Raw genomic sequence first — 24018 nt, 5'->3', positions numbered from 1 at the left:
GCCGTGAGCTGTGGTGTAGGTTGCAGACGCGGCTCGGATCCTGTGTTGCTGTGGCCCTGGCGTAGGCCAGTGGCTACAGCTCCGATTGGACCTCTAGCCTGGGAACCTCCATATGCCACAGGAGCGGCCCAAGAAATAGCAAAAAGACAAAAAAAAAAAAAAAAGAGGCATTCCCGTCATGGCACAGCGGAGATGAATCCGACTGGAAACCATGAAGTTGCGGGTTTGATCCCTGGCCTCGCTCAGTGGGTTGAGGATCCGGCGTTGCCGAGAGCTGTGGTATATGTCTCAGCTGCGGCTCGGATCTAGGGTTGCTATGGCTGTGGCGTAGGCCGGCAGCTACAGCTCCGATTAGACCCCTAGCCTGGCAACCTCCATATGCCGCTGGTGCAGCCCTAAAAAGACAAAACACACACACAAAAAAAAAAGGAAAAAAAAAAGTGCTCTTCCCTGACCCCACCTCTCTCTCCAGCCATTGCTGTGCGGTTCTGTCCTTTACAGCAAAACTTTCCTAACAAGTGGTTTACAGTCACTTCACTCCATTCCCTCAATACATTCCAATGTGGCTTCCATCCCTGAACGCCACTGAAACTACCTGTCAAGAGAGCAAATCCTGAGTTCCCTTGTGGTCAACTGGTTAAGGATCCACAGTTGTCACTGCTGTGGCATGGGTTCAATCCCTGGCCCCAGAACTTCTGCATGCTGTGGGCCCAACCAAAATAAATAAATAAATAAATAAAAGAGAGGAGTTCCCATTGTGGCTCAGCAGTAACAAACCCAACTAGTATCCACAAGGACGCGGGTTCAATCCCTGGCCTTGATCAGTGGGTTAAGGATCTGGCGTTGCCATGAGCTGAGGTGGTCGGCTGCTATAGCTCCAATTTGTCCCCTAGCCAGAGAACTTTTATATGCCGCAGGTATAGCCCTAAAAAATGAGAGAGACAGAGCGCCAGATCCAAGAGGAATCTATCCTCACTGTTCTCAAAAACTTCTCAGTAGCATTTGGCAAAGCAGACCATTCCCTCTTTTCCTGAAAAGGATAATTCACCCTCCTGCTTTTAATCCTTCTTAGTTTCCTTTGCCCAACCTTCACCCACTACAACTTTTAGTGGTTGAGCCTAAGTTTTCTATGATCCGAACAGTTCCATGACATACCATCTCTGTGCTTGTGACTCCCCAAATTTATGTCACTCCTCTTAGCTCAACTTGAAAACTCGCCTTCTTGACTTTCCACTTAGTTGACTCACAAGTATTTCAAAAACCTAACAGGTTCCACATAGAACTCCAGTTACCCACCCTCCTCGTTCTTCCTCTCCCGATCTTCTCTACCAGCAGATGGCACCATCAACCATCAAGGCTCAGGCCACGAACCCAAAGGTATCCTTAATTCCTCCATCTTTCTCCACAGCCAATCCAGTAAGAAAACATTTTTTTTTAATGGCCACACCCACAGCATATGGAAGATCTGGGGCGCTGGGGGGGGGGGCCTGAATCGAGCAGCAATGTCAGATCCTTTAAGCTACTGCTCCAGGCTGGGAATTGAACCTGTACCCAAGCTGCTGCAGTCAGAGTCTTAATCCACTGTGCCACGGCAGGAACTCCCAAGTAACCAAATATTTCTAATTGAAACTTCATCTAGGCTGCTCCGTCTCCACTGCCATCATACTATCAATCTTGGGCTGACCACTGCCAATAGCCTCTTAACTGACCTCTCTGCTTCCTCTCTTGCTTCATAGAGCAGCCAGTTATGTTTAATTTATTTTATTTTAAGGTCTTTTTTTTTTTTTTTTTTTTTTTTTGCCATTTCTAGGGCTGCCTCTGCGGCATGTGGAGGTTCCCAGGCTAGGGTCCAATCGGAGTTGTAGCGGCCGGTCTACACCATAGCCACAGCAACACGGGATCCAAGCCGAGTCTGCGACCTACACCACAGCTCATGGCAACGCCAGATCCTTAACCCACTGAGCAAGGCCAGGGATTGAACCTGCAACCTCATGGTTCCTAGTTGGATTCATTTCCACTGTGCCACGGTGGGGCCAGTGATGTTTAAAAACAAAAACATACCACTGCCTTAATTGAAGCCCTAGAATAGATTCTCATTTTTTCATTTTTGGTCATACTATGGCATATGAAGTTCCTGGACCAGGGACTGAATCTGAGCTACAGCTACAACCTACACCACAGCTGCAGCAACACCCAATCCTTAACCCACTGTGCTGGGCCAGAGGATGGAATCTGTGCTATTGCAGAGACAATGCTGGATCCTTAACTGGCTGCACTACAGCAGGACTTCATTTCTCATTTCATTAAAATAAAAGCCCCCAACCCTCGGACACCTCAATACAAGAAGCCCTGCACAATCTAACTCCATCTCATTCCATTTTCTTCTTGCTTCCTTCCATTCCAACACCCATGCCCGTCTGTGCCTTTCAGGTCTCTGCACTTGTTACCAGGCCAGGAATGTCTCCCCAGCTTTTCATATGGCTAGCACAAGCTCGTGCTTCAAGTCTCAGCTCAAATGTCACCTTTTCAAAGGGACGCTCCTTGACTCTTACTAGCCAAAATAGTCATCCTCTACAATTCACTCTTTTAGATCCACCAGCTTATTCACTTCTAATAATTTTTCTTAATCAGAAATTATTTTGATTATTTGTGTTTACTTATTTCCTGTTTTCCCCACCATACCATAAATTCAAAGAGGGCTGAGATCTTGTCTGTCTTGAAATTCACTAATGGCTAGCTTAAAATAAAGAAGCTACTTTTTCCCTCTGAGCAGGTTTATTTATTTATTTATTTTTGCCTCTTTTTTTGAGGGCCACACCCGTGGCATATGGACGTTCCCAGGCTAGGGGTCTAATGGGAGCTGTAGCTGCTGGCCTACGCCAGAGACACAGCAACCCCAGGTCCGAGCCGCATCTGCAACCTACACCACAGCTCATGGCAATGCCAGATCCTTAACCCACTGAGCGAGGCCAGGGATTGAACCCACAACCTCACAGTTCCTAGTCGGATTCATTTCCGCTGCACCATGACAGGAACTCCTGAGCTGGTTTATTTTAGATTTCCCCTCGTTTCAAGCTTTTCTGGATTTTAGTCAAAGAAAATAATTACTCTGGCATTTACCATGAAAAACTAGGGGAGAAAAACCACATGAGACAAGGACTACCACTCCCGCCCCCCACCCAAAGTCTAGACTGGACACAGACAACACACAGGTATCCAACAGCTGCTCTTTATAAAACTTTTCAAAATGTGGAAGGACAGAGGAATATGGGTGTAGGCAAAGATAATATACTTGTAACACCTGCATCAAAAATTCAAGTTTTTCATCCATTCCCCTAGCAATCACTAATCACAATAGTGATTTGGTAATAAAGAAAAAAAAGTGCAAAATAACTAAAATATGTGATCCTTGCTCCACAGAGTGATTTCCTCACTGACTTGGTTCTCTCTCATTTTGGTCTGGTCAGCTATTTATCACCTGTTCTGGATGTTTCTTCCTGACATTCTGTGCCTTTAACACATACTCTGTTCTTATGAAGTCTCATGATTAGAGTAAGTTCCCCATTCTACTTCTTAAAACCGAAAAGACACTTTCCCAATTCCAAATTCGAAAAAGAACACTTTCTTTGAAGGATTTATCTCTAGTTTTTATTTCAGGATTTTTTTCTACCCTATTTCTATTTTTTTTTTTTTAATCAATCCTAGGTTCAATTCTGTTTTTGTTGGATGGCTGTCTTGACTAAACTAGATGGCCAGGCTAGACCTAGAAGCCCATACGCTATTTAACTTCTCAAGAAAATGAAATGATCAACTTTTTTAAAAATGTACTGAGATTCTGAAGTCTTAGGATACTTAAGCTTTCTTTCTGTAAATAGTTTCAACAATTTGATAAATGGCAGAGGAGAAAAATGAAAATGAGAATAACCTGAACAATAAAACTGTGTTGAAACAAAATGGTAAGCACCTCGAGTCTCAAGTTCCAATTACAGAGCCAGCAGCACAGGCAAAGTATAGTATAGGGATTTCTGAATGTCTCTGTGCCACAATGGCATCACCCCGAGAGTTTTGGAATAACACAGCCCTACAGATTTGGAGTTAGGGGATCCTGGATGAGCCGGAATTTCAAAATTGGAGAGTGTTAGGGACATCAAGCAATTGAAAATCAGAAGCTTAAAACTAAGACTGCCTAGCACATTAGACCCTTGAAAAAAACCCCAACTGTCTCTAACAGATAGCAAATGTTACAAATCTGTATTTTACAACATCTCCCCAGTAGATTCTGCTCAGATTTGGAAATCACAGGTATAAAGCCAAGAACATGGCTTTTGAGATCCACTGTCAATTCTACCACCTCAAACTTCAAGACCTTGAACAATTCGATTATTTCAGCACACATTATTAGTTTCTTCCCTGGTAAACAGATAATAAAGACCAATATTGCAGGGGTGATATGATAAATAAATAAGAAATAAAGCACCAAGCACAGTTCCCGGGGCACAACAGTCTTCAATACACAGTGTGTCTTAAAGGGCCTGAAACATGCACCACAGTGTTTATAAATACAAGGACACACCTAATGGTGCCACTATGTTACTTTTATCCACCAGAAGTTAACTATTCACTTTCCATCTCTGTGGATTCCTAGAGAGATTAGAGTTTTACAGACTTTTTTTTTTTCCTCCCAATAATCTTTTCAGTAACAACTGAAAACAAAGTTAAAACCCACACGCACCTTGATATAAGCTACTACAGGACAAATAAATACTTAAATGAATGCTTTTAAGGAAATACTTTAAATATCGAGTGGGGGAACTGAGAAGTTTTATACCGATGAGACACAGATTAAAGCAAGATACAGTGCTTTGGGGGGGTTATTTTTAGAAAGGGAAAGGAAAAAAGTCTCTGGGAGTGTTTCAAGGTAGGTTTAGTTTTTCTGGTCAGGGTCTAAGAAATTCTTAATTGACTACCATTTGGAATAGGTAATACGAAAGCCAACAAGAAGTTTCTAATCACTGGAACCTTCACCTTCCCACAATGTGACTACAGAAATGTCTCTCCAGGGTTGCTTGAAAACACAACCAACTAAAAACTAAAACTAACATAAGGGATCTATACAGAACCACATTCCCGAAAGGGAGACAGACACCGTCCTAGACTTTAAAAAAATTTTTTTTGCAATTGTATAACCTGGTCTGTCTGACTCTACTCTCGAAATGAGCTGGAAGAGAATGAAGGAAAAGCCTCCATGCCCTGCCCTAGCCAGGCCCAGGGAAGACAAAGGGTCCAGGCTGCAGCCTTAGGAAGGCGACAGGAGCCTTCACCTCCAATTTTGACGAGGGGGGAAGCAAGTTCAGGGAGGGAACCCCTCGGCTTCAACGCCCGATCCTCAGCCCACGTCCTCGCTCAAAAGCAAATGGTAAAAGCAGCAAGACGCCGGCGCCCCCAGTCCCTTCTCGCTCTGAGCCGGCGGCCTTGTCTTTTGGGTCTGGGGACACCGGGAAGGACCATGCTACGCGGCCCCCGGCCCAAGTACGGCATTCGGCCCGGGAGCGGAGCCCCCACACCCCGGACCTCCAAGCGCTGGGGCCGAGAAGCATCCACGAAGGGCGCCGCCCGCGCCGCCAGGAAAGATGGCGCCTGCGGAGCAACTGCGCCACCAGCCCTGGCGACGGGCCAGGCCCAGCGCCATCTTAGCGCCTTCCAACCGCCCCCACCCCACCCCACCCCCGCAAGAGCCCGCGTCCCGGCCGATGCGGGGGACGCGAACCGCGTCGGGCCCGCGCAATCTCGGCCAAGAGTGCCACCGAGCTCCCGTCTCTTCGGACCCGCCCCGCGGGCCCCGCAGCAGGCGCCTGGCCGGGCCCCGGGTCCTCCGCGCGGCGCGAGGGCTTGTTCGGGCCCGGCCGCGGGTCGTCGGTGGTGCTTCGGGCCCAGGCAGCGAGGCAACGGGGAAAGGCCAGTCCCGCCGGCAGGCGCGCTCCGGGAACCGGGCCGGGGTGGTCGGCCGGCCCCAAGCTCTCCCGGCCGCGGCCGCCCGCACAAGCGGCGGGAAGGAGGAAGCCAGGAAGAAAAATAAACCCCGTCTCCGCCGCCGGCTCCCTCCCGCCCGCTCCCCTCCCCCCTCGGGACGCGGGGTCCATTTTGCCGAGAAGAAAGAAAATGCGATTCACACCCAAGAGCTTCCGAGAGAGAAAAGCAACGAGGGGGGGAAAACCGAGGGGAGGAGATTGGAAAAGCTTATTTTTCTTCCTCGCCCGCCGTCACTCCTGGCCCTCCCTGCCCCCTGCTCGCGGCCCCGCCGCGCCGTCCTCCCCTCGCCGAGCCCCGCTCCCTCCTTCCCGGCTCCCGGCGGCTCCGGGGGGGCGGAAAACACACTCACACTCGCGCACACAACTAATTTTAAACCGGCTCAATCAATGAGTCATTAAAAGGCTTCCCTCCCCTCTCCTCCCCACCACCAACCGCCACGCCACCCCCCTTCCCAGGCTCTCCCTCTCCCCGCTCCAGAAATTTGCATCCGCGGAAAAGGAAAAAAAAAAAAAAAAAAAAGGCGCCGGGCCCCCACCCCGCCGAAGCGCCCCCAGCCCGGCCCCGCCGCCCCCTGCCCGCCCGCGCCCCGCCCGAGACACTGAACTTGGTCTTCCCGGGGCCCGGGCATCGCTGGGAAAGACATAAACACTCGATTCCCCTTTTCTCCGTGTCCATTAAACATCCACCCACCACCACCATCACCCACCCACAAACCCACCCCCCCCAAAAAAAAAACACAGCCTTAGCCAATAGCTCTCTGGGCTGAAACCTAATATCCTGGTTTTGGCAACTCGGTGTTTAATTTGCTCCTCTTTCTTTTCTGTCTGTCTGGAGATAGATCTCCAGCCCCCCCTCCCTCGCTTTTCCCCTCCCCGAAGGAAAGAGGCAGAGGAAGGAGGTTGTGTGTGTTTTTTTTTTTTCTCCTTGAAATTTTTATCACAAAATTATAATACACTCAAAGGGAAACTCACCGTCATGAAAAAGCAGTGCCTTGTCAACGGGGTTTCTGCGCCATCGCACCAGGGGCGGCGGCGGCGGCGGCGGCGGCGGCGGGCGCGGGGCGCGGGGCGCGGGCGCGGGAGCTCCCGGCCGAGCGGCGCCGGCCACACGCGCTCCGCTCTCTCTCTCGCTCACCCCCGCGCCGGGCGGCGGGCGCCCGCTCCCCGCGCCCGCCCGGCCTTCATGCTCTGCGCCCGGGCAAACCGCTCGCCTGCTCGTCTACCTCCAAACTTCGGTTCTCGCCTAGCAAAAAACGTGGAGATTAGGATTTTTTTAATTAAAAAAAAAATTTTTTTTTAAGAAAACCCAAGCTCCAGAGCTGTTAATTCCTGTTTCCTTTGGGATTCTTTTTAACTTCAAGAAATGTAGTGGTTTATTCAAGAAACAGGGTTTTTTGGCTTTTTTTTTTTTTTTTTTAAGATCTACAAGATGCGTGCTATTCTCCGCAGGCGCTCTGCGCGCACACACACACACACACACAATCCAGTTTTAGCTGGGGGGAGGAGAGGCAGGAGGGGAATTTAAAAACAAAAAACACAATATTTCTTTATAACTCTAATTAGAACAAGTCCCAGTAAATACTTTTTTGCATATGCTTAAATAAAAAACCCGAAAACATCACTTTTAGTTATTTGGCAAATAACTGATTTCATTCTAACTTTTAATTCTACTAAGATTTCTTTTGCAACACCCTCTTTCCATTCCAGAATGCTGTGAAACCTTATCTGTAAACCTGTATGTCAACATTGAAAGGTAGGAAAAAAAAAAACAAAAAACCAACTGTAGTGGCCAAGATGAAGGTGAGGAGCTAAGTCACTCTCAAAACGTGCAATTCCAACTGCTTTCTTTTTATGTAGATACTTTTATCCCACATTTGTGGAATCTTCATGATGTGATCCCCAGTCTTAAAAAGAGAGCTACCCAAAAATCCAGTGAAATAGAACAAGTTTAAAAAAGAGCAAGCTACCCAAACTTTTAACACTATTTAGTCAAGTATAATTACCACCCGTTTTTAATCTCAAATCTCAAATTGTTGAGATGTCTCCATTTAACCATCCAGCACCCACAGCATATAAATAAATGTGAATTATGACAATGTGGATTTTGGGTGGGTGCCTTTGTGGTCTAGGTTAATTACATTTACTTTTTTCCATAAATGCCCACAAAAATATGGTGGGGGTTTTGTTGTCTTTTAATTTAAGTAACCATCAAGGTAAAAGATCAATTGTACAAAAATGTGATTCGGATTTTTAAAAATACTTATGTAATCCCTAGAAATATCCTAAAATTTTAAATTATTTTGTACTACTGGAGTTCCCCTCATGGCGCAGCAGAAACGAATCCGACTAGGAACCACGAGGTTGCAGGTTCAATCCCTGGCCTCGCTCAGTGAGTGGGTTAAGGATCTGGCGTTGCCATGAGCTGTGGTGTAGGTCGAAGACTCAGCTAGGATCTGGTGTTGCTGTGGCTCTGGCATAAGCTAGCAGCTGTAGCTCCAATTGTACCCCTGGCCTGGGAACCTCCATATGCCATGGGTGTGGCCCTAAAAAGACAAAAAAAGACCAAAAAAAAAATCCAAAAAAAAAAAATTTAGTTTGTATTACATATAGCAATGAAGTTCTACTGATAAACAGAAAGACTACCCCAGATAGTTGATGGGTTTAAAATAAAATTATCCCTAGATTTAAATTATTTAAGTGAAACTGTTCTCTCTCTCTCTGTTTTTTTTTGTTGTTGTTGTTGTTGTTGTTGTTTTTAGAACCGCAGCTGGGGCATAAGGAGGTTCCCAGGCTAGGGGTCAATCGGAATTATAGCTGCCAGCCTCTGCCACAGCCATAGCAATGCAGGAACCGATCGGTGTCTGTGACCTACACCACAGCTCATGGCAATGCCGGATCCTTAACCCACTGAGCAAGGCCAGGGATCGAACCTGTATTCTCATGGATGCTAGTCAGATTCGTTAACCACTGAGCCAAGACAGGAACTCCTAAGTGAAATTGTTTAGTTTCTAACATAATATCCCCTTAGCATTAAAAAGCATAATGGTATCACCCCTTGTTGCTTTTATAAGAATACTGTAACTGTGCTATTTTATTGCACAAAATAAATATGTCAAGGTTGGCATACAATGTTGTCATATTCAAGATAAAAGATCTTTTAAAAAAACAAACCATATCTTGTTCCAGTTACTGCCACTCTGTCATTAACCACTTGTGCTTTGTATTTAGACGCCTTAATAATACAGTCAGTGATTTAGTATCACATAGTATCATCGAGGTGTTTGCTCAGAACGTGTGTAGTGTCGGTCACATTCAGCCAAGGCCTTCCTGGAACAGTAGTCTTTGCATACATTAGCATATTTCTCTACACTTGACAGTTGGACCAAGCAGTTTTCTAATTGGCTTGGGAAATTTTTAAACATGTTTCAAAGTGCCTTTGGATTGGCTGGAGTTTTAATTATAATACACGTTTCAAAGAATTACATTTCAATAGATTCCATGGATTATTCATCACAATTAGGGCCCACCAAGCAAGTTTTACAGCTGTTGCTCCACAGCTCCAATGAAATATTAATAGATTTCAGAAAGCTTTTCTCCTAAGTAGGCCAAAACCCTTAAGAAAAACAAATCTGACCTTATTTTTTGCTTTTTAGGGCTGTACCCTCCACATATGGGGGTTCCCAGGCTAGGGGTTGAGTTGGAGCTACAGCTGCCAGCCAACACCACAGCAATGCAGGGTCCAAGCTGCATCTTTGACCTACACCACAGCTCACAACGCCTGGATCCTTAACCCACTAAGCGAGGCCAGGGATTGAACCTGCAACCTCATGGTTACTAGTTGGATTCATTTCCACTGCTCCACAACAGGAACTCCACAAACCTGACTTTAAAAGATCACCCAACAAAGCCGAATTTATACACTCCTGAAGAGTATAGGGCATTGTGAATTTTTTCCACAAGTGTCTAAATATAAGAGCACCGACATTTACTGAGGGCCTACTAGGTGCTACCGGGCATTATTCGAGATACTCTAATATTCTATCCTTGCATGAACCTTCATGCTAACCCATAGAATAATGTTTAATTATCCAGATTTTTTTTGCAGATGAAATCTCCCAATGTTTCAGTAATTTGCCTAAGGTCATCAGTCTAGTAAGAGCTGCTGGGGGAGCCCAGGCCTAGTTGACGTCACAATTTACCCTCTTTTCAAGTCTCCCAAAGGATCATGGGAACAAGAAGTTCTTGCTGTTTCAATATAAACCAAGTTCAGTGGTGTAGTACAGGCAGAGGGGACCACCCTTTAACGAGGGAAGACCTACTTTGACAATGCCAGTTTTCAAATCTAATTTAAAATATGTGGGGAGGGGGCTGGTCACAAGATACTGGAATAGCAGTAAGGAGAATCTCAGATTCACCAGGTAACAGCAAATTGAAATCAGTTAGTAATAAAACAAAAACAAAATTTTGGCTGTGCCCATGCATGCAGAAGTTCTAGGGCCAGGGACTGAAGCCTCACCACAGCAGTGACCTGAGCCACAGCAGTGACAAGGCCAGACCCTTAACCTGCTGAGCCACCAGGGAACTCCAAAAACAACTTAATTTTTTTCCCATATGAATTAAAAAATTTTTTTTTAAATAAATGATATGCCTTTGTACATAAACTTTTAAGTTATGGTTTATACAGACAGGATTTGGGTATCTGAATGTAAGATTGGGAAACTTTTAAAGAGGAAAGTTCTTAAAATGGTTTGACTATATGCAAATAATTTTAACTGTATTGCCTACAATTTAATTATGTACAATTAAATGGTCACTCCAGTGATTCTCATCTGTGTATATGACCTAGAAAGAAGGGCAAGTGGACACAGAAAAAAGAGGGAAAAGAAGATGTAATTATCGTTGAAATGTTCTAGCATGTGTTTGGGCCTCTAAATAAACAAGTGTCCACATAAAAAGTAAAAGTGGAAATGTTTCTGTTTTTTTTGTGTTCTTCCTCTAAATGTTCTCCTTGGTTAGTTGGCCATGCTCTGAGGCGGAGAATGCAAATGCTGGAGCGTAAGTGATGCTATGCATGACCAGATGTGTCTAGACCACAGAAATCTGAAATATACCCCATGAGTTACTAAGGGCTGTATACTGCGTGTGTGAAATAAAAAATTTAAAGTTCTCCCTGTACATAAATAAGTAGGGACTCTTATGTGTACCTCTAGAGATACTTAGATTCTTAGGCTTAAAGGCACTGGCACTGTACTCAGACTGACTTGGGTTCAAATTCCACCTTTGTTACACAGCAGGTGTGTGGCTCTGGGCAAGTCACTTCACCCCTCAGAGGTTTGACTTCCTCATCTATAAAACAGGGATAATTATAGCACTCATGTCTGAGAGTTATTTTAAGGATTCAGGAACCAGTGCATGTAAAATGTTGAGCACAGCACCTGTAATATGAGAGGTCAGTACACTCAGCTAATATTTTATCGCCCTGTTTGGGTATAAGCCCGGTTGAACCGGGTGAACTCTCCCCATGTAAATTTCCAAAGGCACTCTCACAAGATTCCTCCTATTATATCTCTCTTATGGTCTGTCCTAGATCTGGAGCTCCTCAAGGCCTTTTTCTTTTCTTAGGCCCTAGCAGAGTACTTCGTATATCGTTATCTCGCAGTCAGCACGTGTGGGAGAAGAGAAAAACAGCCCTGTCCACAAAATGTATACGATACAAGGAATCAGCATATCTCTCCCTATATGTTTACGTGATATAGTAAATCTCCCTGAACCACATACAACCACTGCCCGGTTGATCACAGGCTGTATTGCCTAATGGTTTAGAAGTTCTCTGTCTCCTTCTCATTCTCTCTCTCATCAGTTGGAGCTTTTTATCATTGCCACTGTTTAGCCATGTGATCTTGGCCTATGTTTTACAATTCTATTGGAGTTCCCAATGTGGCGCAGTGGAAATGAACACAACTAGTAACCGTGAGGTTGTGGGTTTGATCCCTGGCCTCACTCAGTGGGTTAAGGATCTGGCATTGCCGTGAGCTGTGGTGTTGGTCGTAGACATGGCCCAGATCCTGCGTGGCTGTGGCCGTGGTTGTGGCATAGGCCGGCAGCTGTAGTTCCAATTTGACCCCCAGCCTGTGAACCTCCATATGCCATGGGGCGGCCCTAAAAAGCAAAAAAAAATAAAAAAAATAAAAAATAAAATTCTATCCCCTCATGTTTACTCATATGTAAAAAGAAGGTGACAAGAGCCATATCTCAGGTCAGCAGGGGGAGAGGTCAGTGATACTAGGTATGCAAAACCCTTGCTTTAGTGCCTAGTATATAGTAAGTATTCAATAATAGTTGGCATTATTGTTGTGGTTGTTAATACTATTGCTAGAAGAAACCTGAAATTGTTTTCAAAGCAATGGTAAATGAGCAACCTACTGGAGTGATTACAAATGTTTTTAATACCTTGCCTACATTATTATTTTATTTGCTACATGAACATAAACACTAAATCATCTTGGTAGAGACTAGGGCTATTCTAGTCCTGACATATTTCAAGCTGGTTATTTTCCTTGACAGACTTGGAAAAAAAAAAAAAAAAAAAAACTGAACTCCTACAAGCTTCTAGTACAAGGATAAGGAGTAGAGCAGAACTGCTTAAAAAAAAAAAAAAAAAGGCATCAGCACTCCCACTGGCCTTGCTGTCTTACACATCCAGCCTGTTTCCCCACAGAGTATATGAGGGGGTGGACAGCCATCAGGTTAGGAGGAAGGCAGGAAGGCACCAGCTCCCAGCCCCCGCCAAGGTGCACTGCCAGAACTCCCGTCCTCTCCTCAACAGGGCCTTCCTTCCACTCCACCTTGCCCAGGGGGGTGGGTCATGGAGGCAACAGAAGAAAGGTCTCGTAAGCTCAGAATCTGGTGACAAAGTCAGCCTTCAAGATAGGAAACCCATGCAAAGGGGCTTGCTCAGTAAATAAATGTCAGTGTCCTCTCTGAAAATGAAATTCAGAGGGACGACATCTGAAGAAGGAACGACCCCTAAAAAAATGACTGGTGAACATAAGCTGAAGACAAAGAAATAAGTAGGTACGAAGCAGGCACCAAGATATAACCTCAACACGGAAGAAAAAACTCAGGGAGTAGAAAACACTGTATCACCTCCACAGATCATCTCTCAAGAGCCACGTTCTTAACTGAGCACAGCAAAGTTAGTTGGGCAATTCGAGAGCCCCCATGAACTAACCCTCACACCATACAATTCTCTTTCCTAAACCTTCTAATTACTAGTGACATTTTCCAGGCACTCTGATACTGAGCAAAGGTACAAATATTTTTGTACCCCAAAAGGTTTAGACACTTCCCTCACTGTAAATCACCAATCAACTAGCAGTTTGGGTAAAGTGATCAGCCTCTTGTGAGTCAGATTAACTTGAGTCAGGTCTAAGAGCACCAAGAGGTTGTTCAGAGATGGGCAAATCAGAGCAAAGGACATGTACTCTGTACATATTTTAGGACGATGATTCTTTTTCTTTCATCTCCTTTAACCCGTGCAAACCACCTCCAAAACTTCCCTTAAATCCAGCCATTCTTCTCCACTAACCGCCTCATCTAAATACACGTCCTCATCTTTGGCTTGGCCTCCCATTTTACTGCCCTCCCATCAAACGTCTATCTAAATTACGACTAAACATCCCCAGGGAAGCTTATTAGAAATACAGATTCCTGGAGTTCTGATTGTGGTGCAGTAGAAACGAATCTGAACAGTGACCATGAGGTTTTGGGTTCAATCCCTGACCCTGCTCAGTGGGTTAAGGATCCGGTGTTGCCGTGAGCTGTGGTGTAAGTCTCAGACGCGGCTCAGATCCTGTGTTGCTGTTGCTGTTGCCATTGCCGTGGCTGTGGTGCAGGCTGACAGCTGCAGCTCCCATTTGACCCCTAGCCTGGGAAATTCCATATGCTGTGGGTGCAGCCCTAAAAACAAACAAACAAACAAACAAACAGATTCCCGAGGCCAAAGCCATCACCAGAGAAATGGAGTTTCTGGGGAGAGCTGAGGCCCTGATATTTGTCCTTTCCAGTGGTTCATTAGCCCCACCTGGCTTCCCAGGTGCACCTCCAGCCTGACGTCCAAGGAGTTCCCATTGTGGTTCAGCGACTAGTATCCCTGAGGATGCGGTTCGATCCCTGGCCTGGCTCAGTAAGTTCAGGATCTGGCGTTGCCGTGAGCTGTGGTGTAGGTCGAAGGAGTGGCTCTTTTTCCTTGTTGCTGCGGCTGTGGCTATGGTTGGCAACTGCAGCTCCAATTCAACCCCTCGCCTGGGAACCTCCATATGCTGCAGGTGCAGCCATTAAAAAAAAAACCCTGCAGTCCAGTCACAGTGAATACCTACCCCCGAACAAACTTATCTCCATTTGGGCACATCCTTCCCTCTGCCTGAAATGTCCTCCTTCTTCTGGGGTAAGCCCACCATTCTCCAAGGCCCAGATCAAATGCCACCTCCTCTGGGAAGCCTTCTTCCATCCCTTACATCAGTGGCTTTCAAACATTTCTGCCTGAGACTCAATCTCAAGAAATAGATTTCACATTACAACGTAATAAAGGTATAACCGAAATGAAGCTTTCAGAAAACAGTACCTAAACTTACTATGAAGGATGTAACTCAATCTATTTCATTGTATTATCCTATTTTATTTAAAAAAATTTTAAATTACTTTTTATTTTTTTGATCATGCCTATAGCATGTGAGATTCCTGGGCCAGGGACTGAACCCACACCACAGCAGGACTTGAGCCACTGCAGTGACAACACCAGATCCTTAACCTGCTGCACCACAAGGGAATTCTGTATCCCATCTTTAAAAATGCTGTTTGCCCCCTTATAATGGATTTCATGATCTATTAATGGAAGCAACCCTCATTTGAAAAATACTTCTTAAAGTGAATAAATGACCCCTTTCTCTATGCATGTGATACATAGTCTGTTATACTATTTATCACACTCTACAGTAACGATGTTTGCAGCCTGTCTTCCTCCTAAATATGCACGCACCACCGAAAAGTCAGCACACCCTTGGACAGTTACCCAGCCGTTGACAAATACAGAAATGAAAATACTGGAGAAGAAAAAATTTAATTGCTTTTGCTCGTGTCTAATTTTCTTTTTTTTTTTTTTTTTTTTTCATTTCTGGTTATGCTTCACAGTGTGGTCTATCAGCAACTCCCAAGAGGCTGAGCCTGGAAATCATATTAGTTTCAATCCTTACATTAACAGCAATTTAAAAAACAGCCATTGTATTCCGGTACAATTTAACCAAGGTGTAAATTTTTCTTCCCCTCAAAAATAAAAACCACGTATAGGCAAAACCAACCAGAAAAATATTTTGTCGGGTTGCTAGCTTGTCAAGATAGCACAAATGTGGGCAATCAAATCTCTTATTTAGATACTGAGAAGCAAATATTCAAAAACCTCAAAACCCTCCTTCCGTACCACTTCAGAAAGGAACCCCCCTCCTCCGCGCGCGCGTGCAGGGCGGGTGCAGATAGAGGCCTTTCTATCTGTGCTGCCTAAAGCTCCATGTCTCACCAGGCTGTTTCCATCAATACAAGCCCATGAAAAAAGTAGAAGAAAACAAAACAAAACAAAAAGAAACCAGAGTAGCTCAAATGAACCGCACTAATGAACCGGGCAAGTTCCGGTGTAAATGGTACCTGTGATGGATGCTGGGGAGACTGCAGCCACAGGGGGAGGGAGCCTTTTTCTGCAGCACGTGGCTCCGTCGACAGGAAACCTGCCTGCAACACCCCCCAACTCTGCCACCGCTCATTTGCAGTACCATCATTTGCGTGATGCTAATTTGCTCAATGTCTTCCTAAACGTCCTCAGAGAGTCACTGGAAGTATTTGTAGGCTTGGGGCAGCTGGCCCTAGGACAGGCTGGAAGTGGAGGAGGGACCATCACCAAGTGTCACTGAAATGCTCTAGGGGCCAGAAGACAGAAGAGGCAATTCTGTTCAAGGAGACAGGGGAAGAGGAGTCACTTTAAAGCTGGGTTTTAAAGGATGGATAAGAGTTCTCTGAACCATATAGGGAAGGAGAGGAGAGAGCTCCAGAGAAAGGAACTTTACCTGGGGTAGTCACTATTAAAAATGAATGAGGGGGGTGCCAGAAGGGTAGATGGTGAGAGGCTTGCCCATGGCTGAGAGTCTGGATGATTCTTTAGGCTGCCCCTTTCCATAAGTTGGATCACAGTGCGATAGGTTGTGAAATCAGTAAGATTGTGACCAGCTTTCATAAAAAATGAAATTTCAGGGAGTTCCCTGGTGGTCTAATGGTTAAGGATCCAGCGTTGTCACTACTGTGGCATGGGTTTAATCCCTGGCCTGGGAACTTTGCATGTTGTGGGCACAGGAAAAAAGGAAGAAAGAAAGAAAAGAAAGAAAGAGAAAAGAAAAGAAAAGAAATTGCCTAGAATACAATATAACTGAATCCATCCCGGGTAGTGACGGTGTAAACTCTTGTGACATTTGTTTCCATTATGAATGTGTCTATGCATGTACTTGTTTGTGCTTAACCACTAGGCTGCCAAGGAACTCCCAAGTTTTGGGGTACTTTGCGACACAGCAAAAGACAACTAATAAACTGAATTATTCACGAAGTCTAGAAGAGCTGAACAATAATACCAGTACAATAGAGTTATTCAGGGCTTACATCCCACTCTACTAGAGTTATCTGGTACCTACATCATTTTTTTTTTTTTCCAAAGAATCTATCTTGTCATATTTTCAGCCTGACTAGATTAGGGAAAGCCTTGCCCTCCCCCTGCCAAACAAACCCAACCCAACCTGGACAATGAGACTCTCTCTTCCGGAATTCGTATTTGAGATGCACAGACTGGGTCAGCTGTGAGGGGCAGACTGTAAGTCTGGAAAGACAAGGGGGTCAAGGTCACCATTTTGGAGGAGTTATAAGGGGGCCCCCGTAAAGTGGCTGGGAAAGCAAAGGCCAATGTGGGAGTCCCCTGGTGGCCTAGCAATTAAGGATCTGGCATTGTCACTGGGTTACTACTGTGGCAAGGGTTTGACCCCTGGCCTGGGAACTTCTGCATGCTGTTGGCGAGGACAAAAAAAAAAAAAGCCAATGTATCTGGAAGAAGAAGAAAGCAGATTCTCAGTGGGCATGGACGGAGGGAAGAGAAAGTGCCTGACAATGTTCTAAGTCTCATGAGGTCTGGCTGCTTTTCTAGTATTTGGGTTAGAAGAGTCCCCTTATGTATAACTATTTCCCATTCTACTTGCTCATCGATGAGTGAGTTCCCTTTCTTGCAACTGAAAGATCCCCGAATACACCTCCAGCCAGCTTCTCTGCAGTGCTGGCCAGGGCAGCGGTTCCTCCTGCCGTGGCAGGCCAAGGCTCCCTCCAGAGAAGAGTTAACAACTCGCCAGAGACTAAGCTATATTATTTCTGCCATGCAAAAAATGGTTATAGATCAAGAGAAAGGTCCTTTCAGACCATCCAACTCCTTCTGCCTTAACTCCAGTTTTCCCGAATAATCCTTTGATTATTAATGTACTTCAATTTAAAAAGCTGTGTTCTGGCCAGCAGACCTAATCATTCGAGTGGTTGGGTAAGTTCATGCCCATTATAAATTCGCAGATTGGCTTTCAAGTACAAATCATTCTGGAGTAACCTCCACTTCATTTCTGCTGCCCTCAGTCAAGCCCTGCCATTTATCCAATGACCCACTGTGGTCGCCTCCCCATGGCACTTGCCCTGCTCCAATCTATCCTCTTCAACTTCTCTTCCTAAAACACACAGAACCTGATGCCTTGCCTCGCGCCCTGCTCAAAACCTCTGGTGATCGCCAGCACCTTCGGAAAGACTGCAGGCTCCAGCCCCACCTTCTTCCAAACCCCTGAGACTCTTCCTGACTCCTTCTTGTCACGTGCAGGTGCAGCTGATGCCAACCTGCTCTGCTCAGGTCCTTCCCATCGCTGGCATCCCTTTCCCTGGTCCCTCCCCTGCGTGCTCTCTGTCCCACATGCCCTCTGAACCTCTCCTCCCTCTTCTCTTTGACTTCCACAGACTTCCTTCTCCTCTATAATACACACTACAGTCACTTGACTTAGGAGTAGTTGTCTTCTTGTCTAGCCCTGGATTGTGAGCCTCAAGAGGTGGACTGTGCTTTGTTCGTATTTATCCTCCCCTCATCCCAAGGCCAAATAAGGCATCCTGCATCAACACTTTTTTTTTTTTTTTGGTCTTTTTGCCATTTCTGGGGCTGCTCTTGGGGCATATGGAGGTTCCCAGGCTAGGGGTCTAATCGGAGTTATAGCCACTGGCCTACATCACAGCTCACAGCAAGGCCGGATCCTTAACCCAATGAGCGAGGCCAGGGATCGAACCCACAACTTCATTGTTCCTAGTCGGATTCGTTAACCACTGAGCCACGGGATGGGAACTCAATGCATTAATACTTTAACATGCACTGAGTGTTTTCTGTATCTAGGCACCTGACTGGTGTTGGAGGTAACACGTGGCCATGAATTGATGACAGCAAGTTGGGGTGGCACAGACAAGTCTCCCCTGGACCTGATGATGTTCAGGTGAGGTGCCCAGCTGGCCTCTGCATGTAAGTACAGAGCCGAGAGAGTGGAGTTAGACTCCTGGTGGCACCCATGGTGCAGCAATGAATGAATAAACCTCAGCCTAACTTTTTGGGTTTTGTCTTTTTGGGGCCACACCCATGGCATATGGAAGTTCCCAGGCTAGGGGTTGAATCGGAGCTGAAGCAGCCGACTTATGCCACAGCCACAGCAATGCCAGATTTGAGCTGAGTCTGCAACCTACACCACAGCTCACAGCAACACGGGATCCTTAACGCACTGAGCAAGGCCAGGGATCAATCGAACCTGTGTCCTCATGGATCCTAGTCAGGTTTGCTACCGCTGAGCCGTGATGGGAACTCCTCAGTTTCACTTTAAAAAAAAAAAAAAAAAAAAAAAAAAGCGAGGCACAGAATTGCCGCTATGGCATAGTGGGTTAAGGATCCAGTGCAGCTGTGGTATAGGTCGAGGCTGTGGCTTGGATTTGATCCCTGGCCCAGGAACTTCCATATGCTGTGGGGAGAAAATAGCGAGGTGCCATTTCTCATATCTTGATAAGCTAACCTGCCGCTCCCCTCTTCTTCTCTCTCCCCCTCTTTCTACAGTTGCAATTATGACTCACAGGCACATTATCGAAAGCAAGCTTTAGGTCAACAACCACCCAAGAACAGGAATGGGATGCCTGGTTATCTGGTTTACATATTTTAGAAGAAGGGCACCATACATAGGTCAACCCACAAGTGATTTTACTCTAGTTCTTTCAAGAGTCAGCCTCTATATACGAAGGTCGAAGCAGAATCTGGTCTTGATTTGTCCACTGACAGCCCCTGTCCTTCCCCTAATTCTTCCTCTCTCTCCCAGAGCTGTGGGAAAGTCTTGGCTCTAGGCAGACTCCAGATACACAACCCAGAATCTTAAAGAGCGTAACCACTCAGATAATAGCAGGGAACTTCACATAGTCATTCCTAAAGCAATGCATCAAAAAGTTTGGGAATTGGGAGTTCCCGCTGTGGTGCAGTAGGTTACGAATCCAATGCAGAGTCTTGGGTTGCTGCGGAGGTGCGGGTTTGATCCCTGGTCCGAGAACTTCTGCATGCCACAGGTGCAGCCAAAAAAAAAAAAAAAAGTATTGCAATTAATAAGCAACAAACAGGGGTTCCCATAGTGGCGAAGTGGAAACAAATCTGACTAGGAATCATGAGGTTGTGGGTTTGATCCCTGGCCTCGCTCAGTGGGCTGGGGAATCCAGCGCTGTTGTGAGCTGTGGTGTAGGTCAAAGACGTGGCTCAGATCCCAGGTGGCTGTGGCTGTGGCTGTAGCTGTGGGCAGCTGTAGCTCTGATTGGACCCCTAGTCTTAGGACTCCATATGCTGCGGGTGCGGCCCTAAAAAGACAAAAAAAGACCAAAAAAAGAAAAGAAAAAGGAAAAGAAAGAAGTCCCTGTCATGTCTCAGTGGTTAACGAATCTGACTAGGAACCATGAGGTTTTGAGTTTGATCCCTGGCCTCACTCAGTGGGTCAAGGATCTGGTGTGGCAGTGAGTTGTGGTGTAGGTCACAGACTTGGCTTGGATCCTGCGTTGCTGTGGCTGTGGTGTAGGCCGTCGGCTACAGCTCCGATTAGACCCCTAGCCTGGGAACTTGCATATGGCTGTGGATGTGGCCCTAAAAAGACAAAAGACAAAAAAGAAAAAAAAAAAGAAAAAGAAAAAAGAAAAGGAAGGAGAGAAAGTCACAGGCCTGGTTGAAACGCAGATAGAAGTCAGGGGGTGGGGCTCACTCCTGAGCCAAATCCCTGTCTCCTTATCTACAGGCCTCCTGGGACATACTCAGATCTGTGCCCCAGCAAACTTCAAACTACAATAGGTCATGGACCACTGGATCCTGCCCAGGGAGCAGAGTCACACAGGTCTTATCACCTCCTTTAGACATCCACAGTTCTAAACTTTTTTTTTCTCCTTTTTTCCGCTGCCCCCTCAGCATATGGAAGTTCCTGGGCCAGAGACTGAATCTGAGCTGCAGCTGGCACCTATGCCACAGCAATGCCAGATCCTTAATCCACTAGGCGAGGCCAGGGGATTGAACCTGTGCCTCCACAGAGACAAGCCAGATCCTTAGCCCACTGCACCACAGTGGGAACTCCCACAGTCCTGATCCATATTTCCTTATCCCTATAACATCATGACACAAAGACGACCCTTTAGCCACATCAGTGAGCACATCTGAGCATCACAACGTGCAGCATTAGCCACATCAGTGAGCACATCTGAGCATCACAACGTGCAGCATCATTCACCAAAGCATTTTTTTCTAAACTTCCTGGACCATAACCTATAAAGAGAAATACATTTTATCTCACAAGTAGTGTATATATAAAATAAACCTATTTATGCAATCAAATACACTTGGACATCTACTATTCTATTTCTTTTGTTACTTAAAAAAATGCAGGCGTTCCCATCACAGCCCAGCAGAAACAAATCCAACTAGGAACCATGAGGTTGTGGGTTCGATCCCTGGCTTTGCTCAGTGGGTTAAGGATCCGGTATTGCCGTGAGCTGTGGTGTATGTCTCTGACAGGGCTCGGATCCTGCATTGCTGTGGCTGTGGCTGTGGCTGTGGCCAGCAGCTGTAGCTCCGATTTGACCCCTAGCCTGGGAACCTCCATATGCCGTAGGTGGGGCCCTAAAAAGGCAAAAGACAAACACAAAAATAAAATTTAAAAAAAAATGCAGACTTCCATCCACTAAATGGATTTCAGGACTTTATTGAGATGGAACCTGTGCGGGTTTTTTTTTTTTTGGCTGCAAACATAATATGCGGAAATTCCTGTGCCACCAGGGACTGAACCCGAGCCATAGCAGTGACAATGCTGGCTCCTTTAACCACGAGGCCACCAGGGAACTCCAGAACCTGCAGTTTGAAAACATGAGTTTGTAGTATTTCACAGAAAAGTGGCATCTCATGGCATATACTGAAATCCAATTTATTTATTTATTTATTTTGTCTTTTGTCTTTTTTTTAGGGCCGCACCCACTGCACATGGAGGTTCCCAGGCTAGGGGTCTAATCAGAGCTGTTGCTGCTGGCCTAGCCACAGCCACAGCAACGCCAGATCCGAGCCGCATCTGCAATCTACACCACAGCTCACGGCAACGCTGGATCCGTAACCTGCTGGGTGAGGCCAGGAATGGAATCTGCAACCTCAAGTTTCCCAGTCTGACTCATTTCAGCTTCACCACAACAGGAACTCCTGGAATCCAATTTAAAGAGAAACGTTCTGGGAGCTCCCTTTGTGGCTCCCTTTGTGGCTCCATTCTGAGGTTTCGGGTTCGATCCCTGGCCTCACTCAGTGGGTCAAGGATCTGGTGTTGGTCGCAGATGCAGCTCGGTTCTGGCATTGCTGTGGCTGTGGTGTAGGCCGGCAGCTATAGCTCTGATTATACCTCTAGCCTGGGAACTTCCATATGCCTCAGGTGCGTCCCTAAAAAGACAAAAAAAAAGAAGAGAAACTTTCAACTTCTAGGCAGAAGAGTTGAGGAACTTTTTTTTTTTTTGCTATTTATTTAACTGCCAGGACATTTTAAAAGCATTTGATGTTATCATGGACAGACAATAAGATTCTACTGTATAGGAACTATATCCAATCTTTTGGGATAGACCAAGATGAAAGATAATATGAGGAAAAAAATGTATATATACATATGACTGGGTAACTTTGCTGTACAGCAGAAATTGGGACAATACTCTAAATCAATTATACTTTAATTAAAAAATTCAAATTAAAAAATCAGAGTATTTGATCTCAATAAATGAGCATTTCTACAAAAACCTATCTTAAAACCTGGTGGCTCACTATTCCTTTTACACTGAAGAAGAAAAAAACCTGAGGTTGAATAGCGATTTTCCCCCCACCCCCTACCTATATGAAAAATGCACACCTGTTTGGGCATTAAAATTTGGCTGTATCTTGTAAAGAATCTTAAAATTGTAGTTCCTTCAAATTATGACTCTCCTGGTAAGGTTACCTTGAAGTTTTTTTGTTTTTTTTCTTTTTAGGGCCACATCCAGGGCATGTGGAGGTTCCCAGGTTAGGGGTGGGTAGAATCAGAGCTATAGCTGCCGGCCAACGCCACAGCCACAGCAATACGGGATCTGAGCTCTGCCTGCAACCTACACAGCTCACAGCAACGCCAGATCCTTAACCCACTGAGCAAAGCCAGGGATCCAACCCACATCCTCATGGATCCTAGTCGGATTCATTACTGCTGAGCTTCGACAGGAACTCCAAGGTTACCATGAAGATTAAATGAGATAATATGAGGGGGGTACGTGCCCATAGTCCCAGCTGTCCTTCAGCCTCTTGGATTATCTTTTCCTGGATGTGGCTGAACTCTGTGTCACCTGGGGGCTCATGCTGGGCAACAGAGGACAGGGGATCCCTAAAGGAGCTTATAAACACTACACAAACTAGGGCTCTAGAGTGCCTGGGCTTTTCATTTTTCCCTCCAACACATATTACGATGAGCCTTCCATGCCAGGCAGGACGCCGTGGGCACAGATGATGGCGTTTAAACAACATCGGACACACCACAGCCCTCACGGAGCCTAGAGTCAGCTAGAGCTTAGGAAATACCTCACGTTCCATTCACGTTACACGACCTGCACAGTTTTATGCTCCCTTATCTGTAAAGTGTGGTAAGATTAGACCCATGGTTCTCAAAACTGAAGATTTCACAGATAAAAAGCCTTTCATAAAAGAAGCTGAAAAGGGAGAAAAAAGAGAAAGAATGTGATCTCACAATTCTTTAAACTGAGTGAATTGTCATTTTTTAAAAAATCACTACATATCCTTATATTTCCTTTTTTTTTTTTTGTCTTTTTGTCTTTTTGTCTTTTGTTGTTGTTGATGTTGCTATCTCTTGGGCCACTTCCGCGGCATATGGAGGTTCCGAGGCTAGGGGTTGAATCGGAGCTGTAGCCACCGGCCTACGCCAGAGCCACAGCAACGCGGGATCCGAGCCGCGTCTGCAACCTACACCACAGCTCACAGCAACGCCGGATAGTTAACCTACTGAGCAAGGGCAGGGACCGAACCCGCGACCTCATGGTTCCTAGTCGGATTCGTTAACCACTGTGCCACGACGGGAACTCCTATATTTCCCTTTTACTGCAAGATAGCTTTTGTCCTGGAACTTAAGGCTCCCTCAGGGCTTGCCTAGTTCTGACTTTCTAGAAATTTCTGGTTTTCTTTTGCAATACTATTTACATGTAAATTCTGCCCAAATACCCCCCAGAAATGCAGAAAGGCCAAATACCCCCCAGAAATGCAGAAAGCGAGCCAAGGGATTTATTCTGTCAGCTCCACACTCTGTATTGCTACATCTTTACAGCAATAAAT

The 24018-nt window shown here is 45.7% G+C and overlaps 1 protein-coding gene across 13 annotated transcripts in view; it reads right to left on the bottom strand.

Moving 5' to 3' along the window:
• BICRAL (BICRA like chromatin remodeling complex associated protein) overlaps positions 1 to 24018 on the bottom strand; it is a 109297-nt gene that overhangs the window by 73036 nt on the left and 12243 nt on the right. For 4 of the 13 annotated variants that reach the window (XM_084968164.1, XM_084968163.1, XM_084968160.1 and 1 more), the window contains exon 1: positions 6635 to 6710. The exons of 2 other annotated variants lie outside the window; for them this stretch is intronic. The gene's annotated coding sequence lies outside the window, so the exon portion shown is untranslated. Of the gene's footprint in view, positions 1 to 6634; positions 6711 to 7001; positions 7264 to 24018 lie in introns of those variants that run through there. 7 more of the 13 variants (XM_084968161.1, XM_084968156.1, XM_021098729.2 and 4 more) reach the window with 4 other exon arrangements.

The sequence above is a fragment of the Sus scrofa genome, chromosome 7 (assembly GCF_054392235.1).
Source record: "Sus scrofa isolate SSC_HxYL_T2T_F1_AM1 chromosome 7, Sscrofa_HxYL_maternal_Yorkshire_Landrace_v2.0, whole genome shotgun sequence".
Classification (NCBI taxonomy): Eukaryota; Metazoa; Chordata; class Mammalia; order Artiodactyla; family Suidae; genus Sus; species Sus scrofa.
The sequence above is the reverse complement of the archived record's forward strand: the minus strand, read 5'-3'. Positions and strand labels throughout refer to the sequence as shown.